Below are 21,960 nucleotides of genomic sequence, written 5' to 3'. Positions count from 1 at the left end.
AATAGATATCTAGAAATAGAAACAAACTAATATATAGATAATCGAAATTGAAAAGAACTGTCTTTTCTGTATACTTTCCCCGTTCTATTGCTACCGCGGGTCTTATGCAATCGATCGGATCATATAGATATCCCTTCAACACAACATATGTCATTGAAAAGATCTCGGACAACTCACCAAAGCACGAAAGCCAGTTAGAAAATGGATTCCTATTTGAAGAGTGCCTAACCGCATGGATAAGCTCACATTAACCCGTCAATTTTGGATCCAATTCGGGATTTTTCTTGGGAAGTTTCGGGAAGAAATTGGAATGGAATAATATACAGCTTGGGGAACTTCAATATCGACGGGCTTGCTAGCTAAATGGCAATTGGCACATATAATTCGCCCAGTTGCTTCTCGTGGGTTTTCATAACCCTGCTGCGCAAAAATGGGATATGCATTTGAAATAGATGTCCAAGTTATTACGTATATCATGATCGATATAGAATACGATGATCCCTGTTAAGCATCCATGGCTGAATGGTTAAAGCGCCCAACTCATAATTGGTAAATTTGCGGGTTCAATTCCTGCTGGATGCACACGAACCGGAACATTCCATAAGTCTATTGGAACTGGCTCTCTATCCATGGAATCTCATCCATCATCCATACATAACGGATTGGTATGGTATATTCATACCATAACATAAGAACAATAAGAACTCGAATTCTTATCGATACTGGAACTCAGAGCATAGGAGGGAAAGTCGATTTATGGATGGAATCAAATACGCAGTATTTACAGAAAAAAGTCGAATCGGGATTCACTAAGACAGAAATAAAGCATTGGTTCAAACTCTTCTTTGGATTAAGGTGGTAGCTGTGAATAGCCATCGACTACCTGGAAAAGGTAGAAGAATAGGACCTATTCTGGGACGTACAATGCATTACAGATGTATGATCATTACCCTTCAACCGGGTTATTCTATTCCACTTCTAGATAGAGAAAAAAACTAAAGGAGAATGAATGAAAAAAGACATAGTTTGGAAGTTAGACCTTTTTATAAGACTCTCTTTCAATTTCAAAAAAGAGGACGTTTGAAACTTTTAACAGGCGTAATCGTGAGTCAACATGCTAGAACTAGATAAGGAAGTTTTCTATAACCTTAATAAAAAGGATAAAAAGGTAGTTTTAGTTTATGACTCCGATCATGAGCGAGAAATCCTTGATTTGGGATTGGACATAGAACCTGGACCCATCGGAGAGACGTTGAAAGGAGCGTATCCTGATGGTAAGAATTATACTTTCGTGGAAATACAGCGCTATAGACTTCAGTGTGGTAGAGTATACATTTTGTTCCTAATTTTTCTGGACCAAACCTCCGCTCCGACCCAACGATACAATGAATTTTTTCTGTTCATATTCATAAATAAAAAAGATTAGGAATCGCAATGCTACTATATGCGTCCAGAGCAGTATTTTGAATACTATTCTTCTATAATCCATTATTGCGCGGGGTCTTACTAACAGGACTTCGCGGCACAGGACGGGTCTTCGTCGAAAAGCTAACACCACCTGGCATTTTCATACCCTTTCTTTGGGTGGTATATCGCCTTTAAAAGTCTAAGAGGGTAGTAGGGGGGATCTTAAGAGGGTAGTAGGGGATCTTAAGAGGGTAGTAGGGGATCTATAGTAGGTAAGATAATTTGCCCTTTGATTTTGATTGAATATACTATTTTTCTGCCTTTACCACGCATTATTGTATGCGCTTCTAGAGAAGTACGTATGCAGGAAGTAAATTCTAGTCGCTTTCTTTTGAATCCAATTTCAAATTAGATTAGAAAGATAGAAAGGCCATGAGGATGGGAAAATAAAAAAAATATTTTTAATTAGTTCTCCTTTTTTGGAATTTTCTTATTATCCTTATCATTTTTTTTACAGAATATTTTGCAAACTAAAAAAATACAATAGTCAATATTCCTTATAATAGATATACTTAATTATATCATAAGAATCTTAAGATATTTTTCGACTAGATAGAAATAGTAAATTTGAATTGAGACACCTATTCCATGACGGATTTAAACTTACCTTCTATTTTCGTGCCTTTAGTAGGCTTAGTATTTCCGGCAATTGCAATGACTTCTTTATTTCTTTATGTGCAAAAAAAAGATTGGTATCAAATTGGATCAGTGATCGATTTCTAGGTTTCGTCGTAAACCTAATTGGTTACTTCCAATTACGTAAATCAATAGTTCAAACCGCACTCAAAGGTAGGGCATTTCCCATTGATATAGGAACTTTTGTACCAGAAACAATAGTATCTCCAATTATAGCCCCTGTGGGATGTAAAATATATCTCTTCTCACCATCCCCATAGTGTATGAGACAAATGTATGCATTTCGATTAGAGTCGTATTCTATGGTTACGATTCTACCAGATATGTCTTTTTGATTCCGTCGAAAATCTATTTTACGGTATAGGCGCTTATGACCTCCCCCTCTATGCCTTGCGGTAGTAATTTCAGACAAGTTTGGTTAATTTAGTTTGTTTTTTTGTACTGTATCAGCACCTAGTTCATTACTCTTGATAGAGAGGGAGGATCCGCCTTCTTAAATTTCTTTTTCTATTTATTTTTCCATCTAGGATTAGAACCGTATACTTGATAATAATAGCAACGGCACATTATGGCAAAAAAGAGTTTGATTCAGAGGGAGAAGAAGCGGCAGAAATTAGAACAGAAATATCATTTGATTCGTCAATCTTTAAAAAAAAAGATAAGAAGCAAAGTTTCTCCCTTGAGTTTGAGTGAAAAAACGAAAATGCGAGAAAAATTGCAATCCCTACCGCGTAATAGTGCACCTACATGCCTTCATCGACGTTGTTTTTTGACCGGAAGACCTAGAGCTAACTATCGACATTTTGGGCTATCCGAACACGTACTTCGAGAAATGGTTTATGAATGTTTATTACCAGGTGCAACAAGATCCAGTTGGTAAGGATAAAATACCCTTTCGTATTTGTATGGATTTCTGGAATAGATAATCATAGAGGAGCCCTGTTTACCATTCTGTATAAATGGACTATTCTATTTGTATAGATATGGTAGAGGGACGTATCGAACCCTCTTTTATCCACTAGTTACCCCTCTTTAGTTTAAGAGTATAGAGCAGTTTGGTAGCTCATAAGTCTCATAACCTTGGGGTTGAAAAAGGAAAGGTTCATAGAATTTTCTTCCCCTTCCCCTTTCCCCGAACTAAATAGCCCTAAGACCATTACCATTAATTCGTATTTTCCCATCAACTAGCTAAAATTGATTAACCCTAGGATTAGGATCCTTTTTGCTTTTTTCCTCTATGTTTACATACCACAGTAATTTGCTATAGAGAATTTTTAATTTCTATTAAATAAAAATAAGATAATATAAGATATTATATTATTACTGGAATAAATTGCTATTTGATTTGATACATTGTGATCCTTAACGTTGATGAATTAAGAAAAACGGAAAGAGAGGGATTCGAACCCTCGGTAAACAAAAGTCTACATAGCACTTCCAATGCTACGCCTTGAACCGCTCGGCCATCTTTCCTACATAACTTATTATGGAAAATAAACTGAGTGAATAGCGAGTTTTCTTATTCATGCAGTACAGGTACAACCACAACCGCTCGGGGGTTCCCTAGTGATCTTATATACTAAATCTTATATGGATCTAATTTTTTAAATGGCCTTTATTATTTCTTTTTTATGGGGTTACTAAATATTAACCAAATTTAATTTAAGAAATGAGAGAATTCAGAATAGCTACGAGAAAGACTAGTCCAATCCATAATGATGTACCGGAAAATACAACATTTTTATTATTTGACCAACCATCAGGAGAAGCAAATACAAGGGGTACACTAATTACTAAGACTGAGGAAGTCGCAATTAATGCAAAAACAGCTAATTGGAAAGCAATAGTCATATTTCTAATCCTCCAAGCTACCATCAAATAAAGTTGACTACATATTTGATCCCTCACTTAACCAAAATTGTAAAAAAATACAAGAAGTAGGAGGGGTTTAATCATGAATCCATTGATTCTTCTCTTTAATTAAAATTTATTACTTAACCTCTTTTTTATTTGGATATGGGGGTGAGAGGAGGTTATTTAGTCTTTATTTCACAAGCGGGTATAGCGGATCCTGTATCCGTGTATACAGTATACAGAGATATATCGAAAAGGAACTTGTATCTGATATCTTTCTAGAGGTTAATAAATATTTTTATTTTTTATATGGCTATGTTCTATTTGTAGGAGTAAAATAAGGATTAGGCGGTGGAGAGATGGCTGAGTGGTTGATAGCTCCGGTCTTGAAAACCGGTATAGTTCTAGGAACTATCGAGGGTTCGAATCCCTCTCTCTCCTTTTGCTTATTGAATACGTTTGTTTCTTTCATTTTTTTTATTCTGTCCCTTATCTTTCTTTCATAAAAAGGAATGAATGGCTCGGCTAGATAGAATAACCGAGCCAGAACAGAAAAAAAGTAGAGCAGGTATAAATAAGAAAATCTTAGTTAAGAGGGTTCATGTAAAGAACAGGTTCCAAATCACGATCGATTCCCTTTTCAAAACCTGCTGCAGCAGCTCGGGCTCTTCCTGCATGCCATAAATGGCCCACAAAAAAGAAGAATCCTAGAACAAAATGAGAAGTTGATAACCAACTTCTAGGAGAGACATAATTAACTGCATTGATCTCGGTCGCTACGCCACCCACGGAATTTAAAGAGCCTAAAGGAGCGTGGGTCATATATTCTGCTGAGCGCCGTTCTTGCCAAGTTTGTATGTCTTTTTTCAACCTACTCAAGTCCAAACCGTTGGGGCCCCTTAGAGGTTCTAACCATGGAGCACGAAGGTCCCAAAAACGCATAGTTTCCCCTCCAAAGATAACCTCCCCAGTTGGGGAACGCATTAGATATTTCCCTAAACCTGTGGGTCCTTGAGCGGATCCCACATTAGCTCCAAGACGCTGGTCTCTAACTAGAAAAGTAAATGCTTGAGCTTGAGAAGCTTCTGGCCCGGTGGGTCCATAAAACTCACTCGGATAAGCTGTATTATTGAACCATACAAAACAACAAGCGATAAAACCAAAGACAGATAAAGCAGCTAAACTATAAGACAAGTAAGCTTCTCTAGACCATACAAATGCACGGCGAGCCCATGCCAAGGGTTTGGTTAAAATATGCCAAATTCCCCCAAATACACAAATAAAACCCAACCATACATGTCCACCAATTATATCTTCTAAATCATCTACACTAACAATCCACCGTTCTCCCCCAAAAGGAGATTTTAGTAAATAACCAAATATAACACTGGGACTAAGGGTCAAATTGGTAATTTTTCTTACATCTCCCCCCCAGGGGCCCAGGTATCATATACACCGCCAAAATAAAGAGCCTTGAGTACTAGAAGAAAAGCACCTAGACCTAACAAAATTAAGTGAATACCCAAAATTGTAGTCATTTTATTTCTATCTTTCCAGACATAACCAAAGAATGGAAAAGATTCTTCAAGAGTCTCGGGTCCCAGAAGCGCGTGATAAATGCCACCGAAGCCTAAGACTGCGGAGGAAATTAGGTGAAGTACGCCAGATACAAAGTATGGAAAAGTATCTAGAACTTCCCCCTGGCCCTACTCCCCAACCTAGAGTAGCTAGGTGTGGAAGTAAAATCAACCCTTGTTCATACATGGGCTTTTCTGGTACGAAATGGGCCACTTCAAATAGGTTCATTGCTCCGGCCTAGAATACGATTAATCCGGCATGGGCTACGTGAGCTCCAAGTAGTTTACCGGACAAATTGATAAGTCTGGCGTTCCCAGCCCACCAAGCAAAGCCGGTGGTTTCTTGGTCACGACCAGCTAAAACGAAAGTTCCATTAAAGAGCGTTTCCACGTGGTAGAACCTCCTCAGGGAATATAAGATTTTCATGAGGCTGATCCTGAGCTGCCATCCACGCACGAATACCCTCGTTTAAAAGAATTTTTTTGGTGTAGAAAGTCTCGAATTCAGGATCTTCCACTGGACGGATTTCTTGGGAAACAAAGTCAGAGGCACGTAAGTTCAGAGCCAAGCCAACTACGCCAATAGCACTCATCCATAAACCGGTGACTGGTACAAATAGCATAAAGAAATGTAACCAACGTTTATTGGAAAAAAGCAACACCAAAGATTTGGGACCAAAAGCGGTTAGCAGTGACCATTGAATAAGTTTCTTCAGCTTGAGTTGGGTTAAAAGCACGGAAGGTATTTGCACCATCACCGTCCTCAAATAGAGTGTTTTCTACGGTTGCTCCATGAATAGCGCATAGCAGAGCCGCGCCTAATACTCCGGCAACTCCCATCATATGAAATGGGTTCAACGTCCAATTATGAAATCCTTGGAAGAAAAGGATGAATCGAAATATCGCTGCTACGCCAAAACTCGGCGCAAAGAACCAACCAGATTGCCCCAGTGGATAAATAAGGAATACCGAAACAAAAACATCAATTGGACCAGAGAATGAGATTCCATTATAAGGCCGCAATTGAACAGACCGAGCAAGTTCAAATTGGCGTAACATGAAACCTATTAGTGCAAAAGCCCCGTGGAGAGCTACAAAAGTCCATAGACCGCCTAATTGACACCAACGAGTAAAATCTCCTTGTGCTTCTGGCCCCCATAGTAGCAACAAAGAGTGCGCTAAACTATTGGCAGGGGTAGAAACTTCTGCGGTTAAGAAATTACAACCTTCCAAATAGGAACTTGCCAATCCATGGGTATACCAAGAAGTTACAAAAGTTGTCCCTGTAAACCAACCCCCTAAAGCGAAATAAGCACAAGGAAAGAGCAATAGGCCAGACCATCCTACAAAAACGAAACGGTCCCTTCGTAACCAGTCATCCATAGTATCAAATAGATCATTTTCTTCTTTAGGAACTCTACCAAGGGCTATAGTCATAGTGATCCTCCTATTCAATTACTTCAACCATTTCCAAGCACCTCATATCACTTTCCAAGGCATATGATAGTTTTATATCTGTGGACGATTTCTTTCTCGTTCAATGCCCTTTTTCAATGGTCTCGAAGAGAGAAATTTTCCATTTTTATCTATGGAGTCACAACCGAGGTCGTTGTAAATCCATGAATTTGATTCGATTTGTTTTTCTTATCTTATACTTATAGAAATAAACCTTTGAATTCAGCATTATTCCAAGACTCCTATTTCAAAGTCTATCTTTTAAGGGAAAAATGAAAATAAAAGTAACCCCTTTTTTCCCATTCCCTCTCTATTGCATGGGGGGAAGAACTAAAATGGAGGATTCTGAAAAAAAAAGACCTTCGAAATCAATTTTTATGTGTAGTGCAAAGGAGTTGCGATTTCTTCTTATTCCTATAGAACATCTAGTAACAAGAATATGAAATCGTAAATAGCGAAAAATTCTTGTCTTGCGCGGTCTATGTCTAAGGAAATACGAAAAATTCGCTTATACAATTTCATCTACATCGAATTTATATATCAGAATAGCGGATAGAGGCATCATTCAAGGAGTCAGGTCTACTTACTTTATGCTTCTTTCCAATTTTATGGTGGATTTGATAAGAACCCTTTTTGCTTTCTTGATAAATAATCGACAAAAAAAAGCGTTTTTTATATATAGCTTGTTTTATTATAATTATAACAAGTCCTATATGAAAATGCCCGCTAAAGAGAAAATCTATTTGATTGTCTATCGGTCAATATCGATTTTTACAAAGAAAAAACAAGAATTTTCTTCTTTTTTTTATTAACATTAAGAATAAAGAATATAACTAAAATGGAATTGGCAATATAATTTTTATAGACTTTTGAAAGAGAAAAAGGGTTTTTTGCAACCGTTATTTCTTATTTCTTGCCTATATCATATCACGGAAACCTTTCGCTTTGGAACGTGGAGAGATGGCTGAGTGGACTAAAGCGGCGGATTGCTAATCCATTGTACAATTTTTTTTACCGAGGGTTCGAATCCCTCTCTTTCCGCTCCCTTGGATCATTTGGGACTTTCAAACTGGAAAGAATTCTGACCCCCGGATTTTCTCATAGATAAATGTACGAAACAAATCCAATTTGTAAGAAAAAAAAATTGAATTTTTACTCCTCGCGTCCAGGATTCCGTCCTGGATCATTAGATAAGAATCCAAAGATAAAGAGTGAAACAAAGAATATCACTACTGTATAAACAAAAAGTTTGAGAGTAAGCATTACATAATCTCCAAGATTTTTTTTGAAGGAATAGATTACCAGTTTTTCCTTACCACACGGATCCACTAGGATGGTTTTTTTTATACCTAAAAATGCAAAAATGAATTCTGGAAAAAAATTGCAAGAATTCATTTATAATAAGAACTCTTATCAATAGCAAAAATAGGGTTAGGTGGTATTGAATAGGTATTGTGTAGGTACCTAAAGGTACCTGCTCAACCTAGGTGCAGGGGAGTAGAAAGGCTGATCCAAATTTATTGCTGTAGCTACCCATTCAATGTAGAATAATTTAAATTTTAGAATTGAGGGTTCATAATATAAAAATATAAAACTTCTCGGCTTTTACCCATTTTAATTTTTTTTTTGGAATGAACACATCATTCAATTTGGCATACAGAGTACTAAAGATTTCATCGAAAACTTACAGCAGCTTGCCAAACAAAGGCTAATAGAAAAAAGAATAGAGATATAACAGGCATAATATCCACGATTGGATTGAAAATAGCATAAGCTTTGGGCAATTTGGCAAATAAAAAACTAGTAGGATAAAGAACAGAATTAAAACAGATACAGGTTAAACTAAGTATATTAGGCATAACAAGCATTTCATTCTTGTAGAGTAAATAATTGGATTTTGATTGAGTTATTTTTTAAGGGAAAGAAGGAAAAGGCAGATTCAAAATCTTTTTTTCTTCAGACTTTCCCAAACACAAAATACCTCCTTGTATTCGCACTCTCAAATGAGAGTGGAATAAATTTGACTTTCATATAATATCTTAATAGAATTCCATGTAATGATCAATGCATTTTTTTGATTCTATATTATCCGCATGTGTAGAATACTAGCAAGAGAATATCTCTTCTTTATTTATGTAATTGAAATGGTATTGACGAATAACAAATAAACATAGTAGTGTTTATTAGTGTCGCATAAAACCCGAAATGGGGCGTGGCCAAGTGGTAAGGCAGCGGGTTTTGGTCCCGTTACTCGGAGGTTCGAATCCTTCCGTCCTAGATTTTTCTGATGAAACAAACGGTGAAATCATATAGTACTCCGTATGAGACAAAAGTTTATTAAAGAGAATAATGATATCTTATGTTTTCTCAGAAAACATAATAAAGTCTTAAGTCCAGTCAAATTGACTACCTTTATTTTCATGAAAAAAATGGGATCTAGGAGGCACATTCAGGATATGCCTCTACTATGATCACTTAATAATCACTTAATAATCACTTAATCATATTTTTTTCTTCCTTTTGGTCTTCGAGTCGAAGAAGTACCAAAAACAATTAACTACCAAAAACTTTCAATCTATTCATTGGAATAGTTTATTTAGTTATTATAGTTAATTGTTTTTGGTACAGAAAAAATATATTACTAATAGAATTCTAATTCTAGTAATTAAATGAATTAAACTTTTTTGGAGGTTGATAGTTTATTTATTGAGGAAGAGTCAATCCTTCTCTTCTCACTTCAAGATTGATCATCTCGAGCCATCCGTTGAGGGTGGAAATTTAATAATAAATAAGTTTTAAGCAAACTTGTTTAGTCGTCTTTTTCTATGTTTCATTCATATGATAGAATTCGAATATGGGTTTAAATAAATTGGATCTTGGCGGAGGCTTCCCGGATAAATACTTACTTTCTTTTATCCATATTGCTCCATAGATAGCAAGTTTTAATTTTAATTAGTATACAAAAAACAAAACTAATGACTATTCATGATTCCATCCATATTGGATCAATTTTCTATACCACTTTGCAATGAAAAGAGGAATGTTTGTTATGGTAAAACTTCGTTTAAAAGGATGTGGTAGAAAGCAACGTGCGACTTGAAGGACATGATCGATTGTGGATTTTGCTATCCATCATTTTCCATAGTAATGAAAATGCTCTTGGCTCGACATAGCCTGTTCTATTCGTTCCGAACCAAATTTGCGCAGGGTTTAAGTAACATAGTACACGATGGAGCTCGAGAGGACAGAGTTTATTTTTTATCAAGGGAAAGAATCTAGGGTTAGTGAAAACTAATAAATTAGGCCAACTTTGTCAGTCTATCCTTAATATAGAAATAAATCGAAAGGTTAAAATAAGAAGAAAGTCCAATAAAAGTATATCAGAATCAATCCCCCTTATTAGATTTCTATAGAAGAGATAAATGCTTTATCGAAGGAAATAAGAAAAAAGGGTATGTTGCTACTCTTTTGAAAGAAAAAAATAGGAATTCCCGAAGTAATGTCTAAACCCAAGGATTTCACAAATCAAAGATAAAGGATTCCAGAACAAGTAAACACAATTTTCAATTGTCTCAACAACAGAGTTGGATCAGAATAAGGAATAAAAGTCAATTCGTTCGAAATGAGACAAAGAAAAGAGTTTAAAGACGACTCAAAATTTTTTGAAGGATTTTGCCTTCGAAGTTTCTCAGGCAGAATTAGCCAACTTGAGACATGAGTATAAATGAAATTTGTTTTTTCTGTAAGGAAATTAATGGACGTCATAGTCTAATTTCTATTATTATAGACAGAAATTCGAATCATTTTCTCGAGCCGTATGAGGAGAAAACCTCCTATACGTTTCTAGGGGGGACATTGTTTATCTACATCTATCCCAATAAGCTGTCTATCGAATCGTTGCAATTGATGTTCGATCTCGAAGAGAAGGAAGAGATCTTCGAAAAGTAGGTTTTTATGATCCGATAAAGAATCAAACTTGTTTAAATGTTCCAGCTATTCTCTATTTCCTTGAAAAGGGTGCTCAACCGACAAGAACTGTTTATGATATTTTAAGGAAGGCGGAATTCTTTAAAGAAAAAGAAAGAACTTTGAGTTAATTGAAGAACTAAATGAATAAAAAAGTAGGATAGGAGAAGATTATTAGTATTCCTCGTTGTCTAATTATTTAGACACAATTTACCTCTTTCTTAATCCTATTTGGATTTATATCGTGCCAATCCAACATAAGCCCCTATTTTATTTACTTTTTCTATCTAATTTGTTTTCTTACCATTGTATTTCCATTGACAAAGGTCTATTGAACAAATAGAATTTGAAGATAGATGGGTCTCTTTATCCTCACTCCATATTTAATTTTTCTGCTTACACTTCGCTCAAATGATAAGGGTGTTCCTCTTGCATGTATTCTCATACAATATAATATATATATTTTTTAATAAAAATCGCTAAAAAAAGGAGAATTTGGCCATCGTGATTAGGGTCGCTCTTTTTTTTCACTTTAGTGGAATTTAACCGGACCTGTTCGTTTTTCCATTTGAGTGTTTTTCATGGTCGATAAAATCTTTCTTTTGATGTCTTGCTAGTTCAATGTTTTGACAGAAGCGCGTGGTGTAATTCCAATGATTTTTGGATTTCGATCGTATCTAAGATCCTTTTTTTATCTGGGTTGCTAACTCAATGGTAGAGTACTCGACTTTTAAGTGTGACTATGATCTTTTACACATTTGGATGAAACAACAAATTCGTCCAGACTCTTGGTAGAGTCTAGAAGACCACGACTGATCCTCAAAGGTAATGAATGGAAAAAATAGCATGTCGTAATAAAATCAATCTTTTTTGAATGGAATCCAAAATTACGATTTTCTGGGTCTAGTGAATAAATGGATAGAGCCTGGCTCCAATTCTGGTAAAATAAAAAGCAACGAGCTTAACTTCCGAATTGGAAGGATTCCCCGCTCTAATTAGCCGTTAAAAATAGATTAGTGCCGGATGTGGGGAAAGGTTGGGTTTTCCTATGAGTGGACCCTTTATTTTTTCTTTTTTTAGAAATCCTAATTATTCTTGATTATGGATTGAATAAGGGATGTTATGGATTGAATGTGTAAAAGAAGCAGTATATTGATAAAGAGGCTGTATTCCAAAGTCAAAAGAGCGATTGGCCTGCAAAAATAAAAAACTTGTTCTGTTCTTTTTTGTAATTTAGAACAAACATAAACTAATTCGGTAGAAAAGGAGCGGAAAAAGATCCGTGGATTAGACTCCCTTTCTTTCCAGGGTTTGTATTAAAAATGCAACACCCTGTTCTGACCATATTGCACTATGTATCATCATTCGATAAACCGAGAAATGCTTCTTCTCTCTGATTCAAGTAGAAATACAAATGGAAAAATTCGAAGGGTATTCAGAAAAACAGAAATCTCGTCAACAATACTTTGTCTACCCACTTCTCTTTCAGGAGTATATTTATGCATTTGCTCATGATTATGGATTAAACGGTTCTGAACCTCTGGAAATAGTTAGTTGGAATAACAAGAAATTTAGTTCACTACTTGTGAAACGTTTAATTATTCGAATGTATCAGCAGAATTTTTTGGATAACTCGGTTAATCATCCTAACCAAGATCGATTATTGGATTACAATTTTTTTATTCTGAGTTTTATTCTCAGATTCTATCTGAGGGGTTTGCGATTGTTGTGGAAATCCCATTCTCGCTACGGGAATTATCTTGTCCGAAAGAAAAAGAAATACCAAAGTTTCAGAATTTACGCTCTATTCATTCAATATTTCCCTTTTTAGAAGACAAATTTTTGCATTTGGATTATCTATCACATATAGAAATACCCTATCCTATCCATTTGGAAATCTTGGTTCAACTCCTTCAATACCGTATCCAAGATGTTCCATCTTTGCATTTATTGCGATTCTTTCTCAACTACTATTCGAATTGGAATAGTTTTATTACTTCAATGAAATCCATTCTTTTTTTCAAAAAGAAAATAAAAAGACTAGTTAAATTCCTATATAACTCTTATGTATCAGAATATGAATTTTTCTTGTTGTTTCTTCGTAAACAATCTTCTTGCTTACCATTAGCATATTCTGGAACTTTTCTGGAACGAATCCACTTTTCTAGGAAGATGGAACATTTTGGGATAATGTACCCTGGTTTTTCTCGGAAAACCTTATGGTTCTTTATGGATCCTCTTATACATTATGTTCGATATCAAGGAAAGGCAATTCTTGCATCAAAAGGCAGTTTTTTTTTGAAAAAGAAATGGAAATGCTACCTTATCAATTTCTGGCAATATTATTTCTTTTTTTGGACTCAGCCGCGAAGAATCCATATAAACAAATTAGAAAACTCTTGCTTCGATTTTATGGGATACCTTTCAAGTGTACCAAAAAGTCCTTTGTTGGTAAGGAATCAAATGCTGGAGAATTCATTTCTCATAGATACTCGAATGAAAAAATTCGATACCATAGTCCCCGCTACTCTCCTCATAGGATACTTATCAAAAGCTCAATTTTGTACTGGATCGGGGCATCCTATTAGTAAACCCATTTGGACGGATTTATCAGATTGGGATATTCTTGATCGATTTGGTCGGATATGTAGAAATCTTTTTCATTATCATAGTGGATCTTCGAAAAAAACGGACTTTGTATCGACTAAAGTATATACTTCGAGTTTATTGCGCTAGAACTTTAGCTCGTAAACATAAAAGCACGGTACGAACTTTTATGCAACGATTGGGTTCGGCATTTTTAGAAGAATTTTTTACGGAAGAAGAGCAAGTTTTTTCTTTGATGTTCACCAAAACAACTCTTTTTTCTTTCAGTGGATCACATACTGAGCGTATTTGGTATTTGGATATTATAGGTATCAATGACCTGGTCAACCCTCTTAATTAATCATTAGACAAAACTAATAAACAGGAAAGGGTTGATAAATGATCAAGAAAAAACTTTCATATTTTTCATTCTGAAATGTTCCTTTTATTATAATAAAGAGTAGGTGAATCAACTTACTAATTAAAAAATTAGTAGAACTTCCTCTTTGGAATAGAATATGGCTATTTCTACATAGGGAAAGTCGTGTGCAATGAAAAATGCAAGCATGATTTGGGGAGGGATTTTTCTCTATTGTAACAAGGAAGAATTATCTACTCCATCCGACTAGTTCCGGGTTCGAGTCCCGGGCAACCCATATAGAAAAGACCCATCAAAGTTTTTAAGTTTTACTCACTTCATTTACAAATACAAAATTATTGGTTTGGTTAATTTATTTATATGGATAGCCAATCTTTGGGCTGACTTGGTTGACATTGGTATATAGTCTATGTTATACTGTTAAATAACAAGCCTTCTATTATCTATATTCTAGTTAATACGTGTGCTTGGGAGTCCTTGCAATTTGAATAAACCAAGATCTTACCATGACTGCAATTTTAGAAAGACGCGAAAGTACAAGCCTGTGGGGTCGCTTCTGCAACTGGATAACTAGCACTGAAAATCGTCTTTACATCGGATGGTTCGGTGTTTTGATGATCCCTACCTTATTGACCGCAACTTCTGTATTTATTATCGCCTTCATCGCTGCCCCTCCAGTAGATATTGATGGTATTCGCGAGCCTGTTTCTAGTTCTTTACTTTATGGAAACAATATTATCTCTGGTGCTATTATTCCTACTTCTGCGGCGATCGGATTGCACTTTTACCCAATTTGGGAAGCTGCATCTGTTGATGAGTGGTTATACAATGGTGGTCCTTATGAGATAATTGTTCTACACTTCTTACTTGGTGTAGCTTGTTATATGGGTCGTGAGTGGGAACTTAGTTTCCGTCTGGGTATGCGTCCTTGGATTGCTGTTGCATATTCAGCTCCTGTTGCAGCTGCTACTGCTGTTTTCTTGATTTACCCTATTGGTCAAGGAAGCTTTTCTGATGGTATGCCTTTAGGAATCTCTGGTACTTTCAACTTTATGATTGTATTCCAGGCAGAGCACAACATCCTTATGCATCCATTCCACATGTTAGGTGTAGCTGGTGTATTCGGCGGTTCCCTATTCAGTGTTATGCATGGTTCCTTGGTAACCTCTAGTTTGATCAGGGAAACTACTGAAAATGAATCTGCTAATGAGGGTTACAAATTTGGTCAAGAGGAAGAGACTTATAATATTGTGGCTGCTCATGGTTATTTTGGCCGATTAATCTTCCAATATGCTTGTTTCAACAACTCTCGTTCTTTACACTTCTTCTTGGCTGCTTGGCCTGTAGTAGGAATCTGGTTCACTGCTTTAGGTATTAGTACTATGGCTTTCAACCTAAATGGTTTCAATTTCAACCAATCTGTAGTTGATAGTCAAGGTCGCGTTATTAATACTTGGGCTGATATCATCAACCGTGCTACCTTGGTATGGAAGTAATGCACAAACGTAATGCTCACAACTTCCCTCTAGACTTAGCTGCTGTTGAAGTTCCAGCTATTAATGGATAAGGTTTTTCTGCTAACATATAAGAATTTTTGAAGAAAGAAAAGACAAAAATACCCAATATCTTGTTCTAGCAAGATATTGGGTATTTTGAATCTTTTTTTTCTTCTTAATCTTTCTATTCAGAATTCAGTTAACGACGAGATTTAGTATCCTTTCTTGCATTTTCATAACTCGTAAAATGCCGAGTAGGCACGAATTCTCCCAATTTGCGACCTACCATAGGATTTGTTATGTAAATAGGTATATGTTCCTTTCCATTATGAATCGCAATTGTATGGCCAACCATTGTGGGTAGAATGCTAGATGCCCGGGACCACGTTACTATTGTTTCTTTCTCCTCCTTCATATTGACCTTTTCTATCTTTGCCAATAAATGATGAGCTACAAAAGGATTAGTTTTTTTTCGTGTCACAGCTGATTACTCCTTTTTTCCTTTTTAAAGAGTGGCATTCTATGTCCAATATCTCGATCGAAGTACGGAGGTCAGAATAAATAGAATAATGATCAACGGAAAAAAGAAAAAAAAATCCTTTAGCTGGATAAGGGGCGGATGTAGCCAAGTGGATCAAGGCAGTGGATTGTGAATCCACCATGCGCGGGTTCAATTCCCGTCGTTCGCCCATCGCATTATTGCAAATTCCAAAAATGCAATTTTCCATATTCCTAGTTACGTATTTACTTACGGCGACGAAGAATAAAACTATCGCTATATTTTTTCCTTTTCCTAGTTCTTCTTCCAAGCGCAGGATAACCCCAAGGGGTTGTGGGTTTTTTTCTACCAATGGGAGCTTTCCCTTCACCGCCCCCATGGGGGTGGTCCACAGGGTTCATAACTACCCCTCTTACTACGGGGCGTTTACCTAGCCAACACTTAGATCCGGCTCTACCCAAACTTTCTTGGTTCACCCCAACATTACCCACTTGTCCGACTGTTGCTAAGCAATTTTGGGATACTAAACGAACCTCCCCAGATGGTAATCTTAAAGTGGCCGACTTACCCTCTTTTGCAATGAGTTTCGCTACAGCACCTGCTGTTCTAGCTAATTGCCCACCCCTTCCACGTGTGATTTCTATGTTATGCATGGCCGTGCCTAAGGGCATATCGGTTGAAGTAGATTCTTCTTTTCTCTCAAAAAACCCCTTCCCAAACTGTACAAGCTTCTTCCAAAGCATACGGCTTTCTAGATGTATATGACCATCTCTAGACAGATGGATCTTATATGAATCATATGATGAAGTACCACATGAGTGGATATATATGGAAAGGAATCCCCATTTAAAAAATTCTCCTCCTTAGGCTTCCTCCTCCATGGCCTCTCCCTAAATGAGGATAGGTTCTCCCCTCTGGTCCTTGGCCGCTATGGCTCGCAGAGAGGCTCTCGCCTCTCCAAAAATGGATCTCTCTCCCCCTTTGTGTGTGTGTGTGTGTGTGTGTGCGTGCGTGTTCCTCTCTTGTTTTCTCTATCGTTTTTTCTCCAGATTGGTTTCTCATTGATACATATAGGTTCGGCGGCGAGGAAGAGAGTCTCCCATAATTTCTGATGGTTTATCTATTTATAAGATTTTATTGACATTGGAATAATGCAAAGAGGAGTTATGAGGGCCCACAAGCCATGACAGACCTTTTACCCCCCTCCCCTGGGCGTGCCTTGTTGGCTTGTGGCCAACAGCCCCCCTCCGGTGGTTCTTCACTCAAATGTTGCTCATATGCTCCAGCAAAAATTACCAAAAAGTTTCGGGCGGTTCCGAGAACTTTAATTTCGTGCACAAAAAAACGACACCACGACAATTCTGTTGAAAACATCATCACTCCGGGTTAGATCTAATTAAATCACAAAAAGTGCATCGAAGCCATATAAAAGTATTGTAAACATAGATGAATATGACATGAATACTTCATAAATTATCGGTTTGTTGGAGAAGTATCAGCATCCCCAAGCTTAATTTAGGCTCCCTCAAGTAGGCAAACGATAAAATAAATAATTGGTATCATCCGCAATTCCTGAGCCGGCACATGCATCTGACGCCCAAACTTTTGGCAGCCATGACATCGGCGAACGATCTCCTCCGCGTGTGCGTGAGCCGTCAACCAATAAAACCCATGCCTGAAGGCTTTAGAAGCCAAGGATCGGGATCCAGCATGATGACCACAGTCGCCCGCATGAATCTCATTGAGGATCATACGACCTTCCTCAGAAGAGACGCATCTTTGAAATACTCCTCAGGTGCTTCGCTTATGTAGCCCGCCATTATGAATGACCATAGATTTGCACCGACAGACAATTTGGCGAGCCAGCAGCTCGTCAGCAGGTAACTCGCCTCTGGTGAGATACGCCATGTAGGGAATCGCCCAAACTAGAGTAGCGTGAAGAGCCGCCACGAGTTGAGATTCGGGGTCTGGTACCGCTAGGTCTTCTTCCGTAGGCAGTTTTACTGACGGGTTATATAATATATCCAAAAAGACATTGGGGGGAACCGTCTTACGCTGCGAACCAAGGCGGGAAAGAGGGTCCGCTGCCTCGTTAAGCCGTCGATCGATGTGATCCACTTGATAGCCACTGAAGTGACCCGCCACGTCCGACACAGCCCGTCTGTAAGCCGCCATCAAAGGTTCTCGTTAATCCCAAGTGCAAGAAACCTGCTGCGCCACTAGATCGGAATCACCCAAGCATCTCACTCTCGTGAGGTTCATCTCCTTGGCGAGTCACAAACCATGAAGCAGAGCTTCGTATTCTGTTGCATTGTTAGTACATGGAAACATGAGTCGGAGGATACAGAAAAACTTGTCACCGTGAGGCGAAGTTATCACCACGCCAGCCCCCGAGCCTTCCAACTGCCTGGATTCGTCAATGTAGATGGTCCAATATGTAAGATCTGGTCTTTCCTTAGGGATTTGTAACTCGGTCCAATCATTGATGAAGTCCACGAGCACTTGAGACTTGATAGCCGTCCGAGGTGTATACCGAATCTGATGAGGACCCAGCTCGATGGCCCATTTAGCAATCCGTCGAGTGGCCTCTCGGTTATGTATGATATCGCCGAGGGGAGCGGAGCTGACAACCGTGACCGGGTGTTCATGAAAGTAATGCTTCAACTTTCGACTCGCCATGAATACCCCAAAAACCAAATTTTGCCAATGCGGGTAACGTTGCTTGGAGTGGGTAAGGACCTCACTGATAAAATACACTGGCCTTTGGATGGGGTATTCCTTCCCTTCATCATTTTGCTCGACAACTATTGCCATGCTGACTGCTCTGGAATTGGCCGCAATGTACAGGAGCATGGGCTCTTTGTCTGCCGGAGCCGCTAGCACCGACGGGTTAGCTAATTGTTGCTTCAAGGCTTCGAAAGCATCATTGGCCTCATCTGTCCATACGAAATGATCGGTCTTCTTGAGCAGCTGATAGAGAGGGATGGCCTTCTCCCCAAGGCGACTTATGAAACGGCTCAAAGCCGCGATTCGACCCGCCATGCGTTGTACTTGGTTAACGTTGGCTGGTTTCCCAAGCGAAGTAATCGCTGCAATCTTCTCTGGGTTTTCCTCGATTCCTCGTTCTGACACCAAGAAACCCAATAGCTTCCCCGCGGGGACACCAAATACGCATTTGGTGGGGTTAAGCCTCATTTGGTAAACACGCAGATTGTCGAATGTTTCTTTGAGATCCTCCAACAGCGTCTCCTTGCGGTCAGATCTAACCACAATGTCGTCCATGTAAGCGTGGACGTTACGGCCTATCTGGTTGTGTAAGCAGTTTTGGATGCAGCGCTGGTAAGTCGCCCCCGCGCTCTTAAGCCTAAACGACATGGACACATAACAGAAAGCTCCGAAAGGGGTTATGAAGGATGTCTTTTCCTGATCCACCACCGCCATTTTTATCTGGTGGTATCCCGAGTAAGCGTCCAAGAAACACACACGTTCGCAACCCGCCGTCGAGTCAATAATTTGATCAATGCGAGGAAGGGCAAACGGATCCTTCGGGTAGGCTGTGTTAAGGTCCGTATAGTCGATGCACATGCGTAAAGAGCCGTTCTGCTTGAGTACCAAGACCGGGTTAGCCAGCCACTCCGGGTGAAAAACCTCAATGATGAACCCGGCGGCAAGGAGCCGGGCCACTTCTTCTCCAATCGCCTTATGGCGCTCTTCGTTAAACCGACGGAGGTACTGCCGTACCGGCTTAACCTTGGGGTCAGTATTGAGATGGTGCTCAGCGAATTCTCTCGGCACACCCGGCATGTTAGAAGGTTTCCATGCAAAGATGTCCCGATTCTCACGGATCAATTCGATGAGCGCGCTTTCCTATTTGGGGTCAAGACCCGCCCCAATAGTGAACTGCTTGGTGGAGTCGCCCGACGTAAAATCAATGACCTTGGTGTGGTCTGCTGGTCTGAACTTGATGGGCGGCTCAGAATCAATAGTCGGCTTTTTGAGCGGCGTCATGTTTGCCGGGTCGACACGGGATTGGTGAAATTTAAGCTCCTCGGCCGCGCAAGCTGACTCGGCATAGGCGGCATCTCCTTCCTCGCATTCTTGGACAATTTTCCTGTCGCCATGGACGGTGATGGGACCTTTAGGTCCAGGCATCTTGAGCTTGAGATAAACATAGCACGGGCGGGCCATGAACTTGGCGTAAGCCGGTCGTCCAAACAGCGCATGGCAGGGGCTCTTCATCTTGACAACCTCGAACAATAGAGACTCGCTCCTGTAGTTTGATTCCGTGCCAAAAGACACATTAAGTTTGATCCGCCCTATGGGGTATGCCGACTTACCAGGCACAATACCGTGGCAAACCGTGGACGATGGCATCAGGTCCTTCTCGAGGAGGTTCATCCGCCGGAAAGTGTCGAAGTATAAAATGTTGATGATGCTGCCTCCGTCCATAAGGACTTTGGAAAGGGTGTATCCCCCGACTTGGGGAGCCACGACCAGGGCTAAGTCGCCAGGGTTGTCGAATCGGGGTGGATGGTCTTCCCGGCTCCATGTTATGGGTTGCTCTGACCAGTGAAGATATCGAGGAAGCGCCGGCTCAGCAACGAAAGTTCTGTGCTTTACCTTACGGCCCCGTTTACACGTGTTAGTGGTGAACACATGGTACTTCCCGCTGTTCAATTGCTTGGGGTTGTTTTGGAACCCGCCCCAGTCCTCTTGTCGTTGGGGTCTACTTGCGGGGGAGGTTGTGGGAATATTCCTGGTGGGTGATATTGCTGGTTATGAACTTGGTATTGACCGGCATTGTGCTGCGACCTGATACGTCTCCGTCGTATCTATAATTTTTGATTGTTTCATGCCAATATTCTACAACTTTCATATACTTTTGGCAACTTTTTATACTATTTTTGGTACTAACATATTGATCCAGTGCCCAGTGCCAGTTCCTGTTTGTTGCATGTTTTTTGTTTCGCGGAATATCCATACCAAACGAATTCCAAATGTAATAAAAACTTACGGGGATTTTTTTTGGAATATTTATGATTTTTGGGAAGAAGAATCAACGCGAGGCGATGCATGGAGTGCCCACAAGCCCTGTGCCACGGCCAGGGGGTGGGCCCTCGGCAGGCAGGCTTGTGGACACTCCTTAAGGCGGTTGGAGCCCTTCTTTCGCCGCAAGAAAGATAATATCCGGGAGAAAGTTGTGTTAAAATTTCAGCCCAATCGGAGTTACGGATCTCCGGAAATTTAAGAAACGGTGAAACGCAGAATCTGGAGCGCAGAAACAGAAGGACACAGAGAGAGAGATCCAATCTCGGAGGGGCTCTCGCCCCTCCGCCGCCATGGAGACCATGGACCAGAGGGGAAACCATTCTACCATCTAGGGAGGCGGTCAAGGAAGAAGAAGAAGGAGGGGGCTCTCTCCCCCTTTCTCCCGGCGGTGCCGGAACACCGTGCGGGACATCATCGTGTGACGACGATCTACACCAACACCTCCGTCATCTTCACCAACATCTCCATCATCTTACCCCATCTATATTCAGCGGTTCAATCTCCCGCAACCCGCTGTACTCTCTACTTGAACATGGTGCTTTATGCTACATATTATTATCCAATGATGTGTTGCTATCCTATGATGTCTGAGTAGATTATCGTTGTCCTATCGGTGATTGATGAATTGCTCTGATTGGTTTAATTTGTTTGTGGTTATGTTGTTGTCCTTTGGTGCCCATCATATGATCGCGCGCGTGGATCATACCATAGGGTTTGTTGTATGTTGATAGGACTATGTATTGGCAGTCTAGAGTGACAGAAGCTTCAAACCTAGCATAGAAATTGATGCATATGGGATTGAAGGGGGACCAATATATCTTATTGCTATGGTTGGGTTTTACCTTAATGAACGTTAGTAGTTGCGGACGCTTGCTAATAGTTCCAATCATAAGTGCACAGAATTCCAAGTAAGGGATGACATGCTAGCAGAGGCCTCTCCCACATGATACTTGCTATCGATCTAGTAACGTAGTCAATTGCTTAGGGACAATTCCG

General features: G+C 39.3%; 2 non-coding genes and 1 pseudogene across 2 annotated transcripts; 2 read left to right on the top strand and 1 right to left on the bottom strand.

Annotated features, from left to right (window-relative positions):
• Positions 1-3,489: 3,489 nt before the first annotated feature.
• Positions 3,490-3,576, bottom strand: TRNAS-GGA. Its single transcript has one exon. It is a non-coding gene; the product is annotated as a tRNA-Ser (tRNA).
• Positions 3,577-4,310: 734 nt separating this feature from the next.
• On the top strand, positions 4,311-4,398 carry TRNAS-UGA. Its single transcript has one exon. It is a non-coding gene; the product is annotated as a tRNA-Ser (tRNA).
• A 10,013-nt stretch (positions 4,399-14,411) lies between these two features.
• On the top strand, positions 14,412-15,523 carry LOC123452964 (annotated as a pseudogene).
• Positions 15,524-21,960: the final 6,437 nt, after the last annotated feature.

The sequence above is a fragment of the Hordeum vulgare genome, chromosome 5H, assembly GCF_904849725.1.
Source record: "Hordeum vulgare subsp. vulgare chromosome 5H, MorexV3_pseudomolecules_assembly, whole genome shotgun sequence".
Lineage (NCBI taxonomy): Eukaryota > Viridiplantae > Streptophyta > Magnoliopsida > Poales > Poaceae > Hordeum > Hordeum vulgare.
Note: the sequence above shows the minus strand (reverse complement) of the source record. Positions and strands in the feature narration are given on the sequence as shown.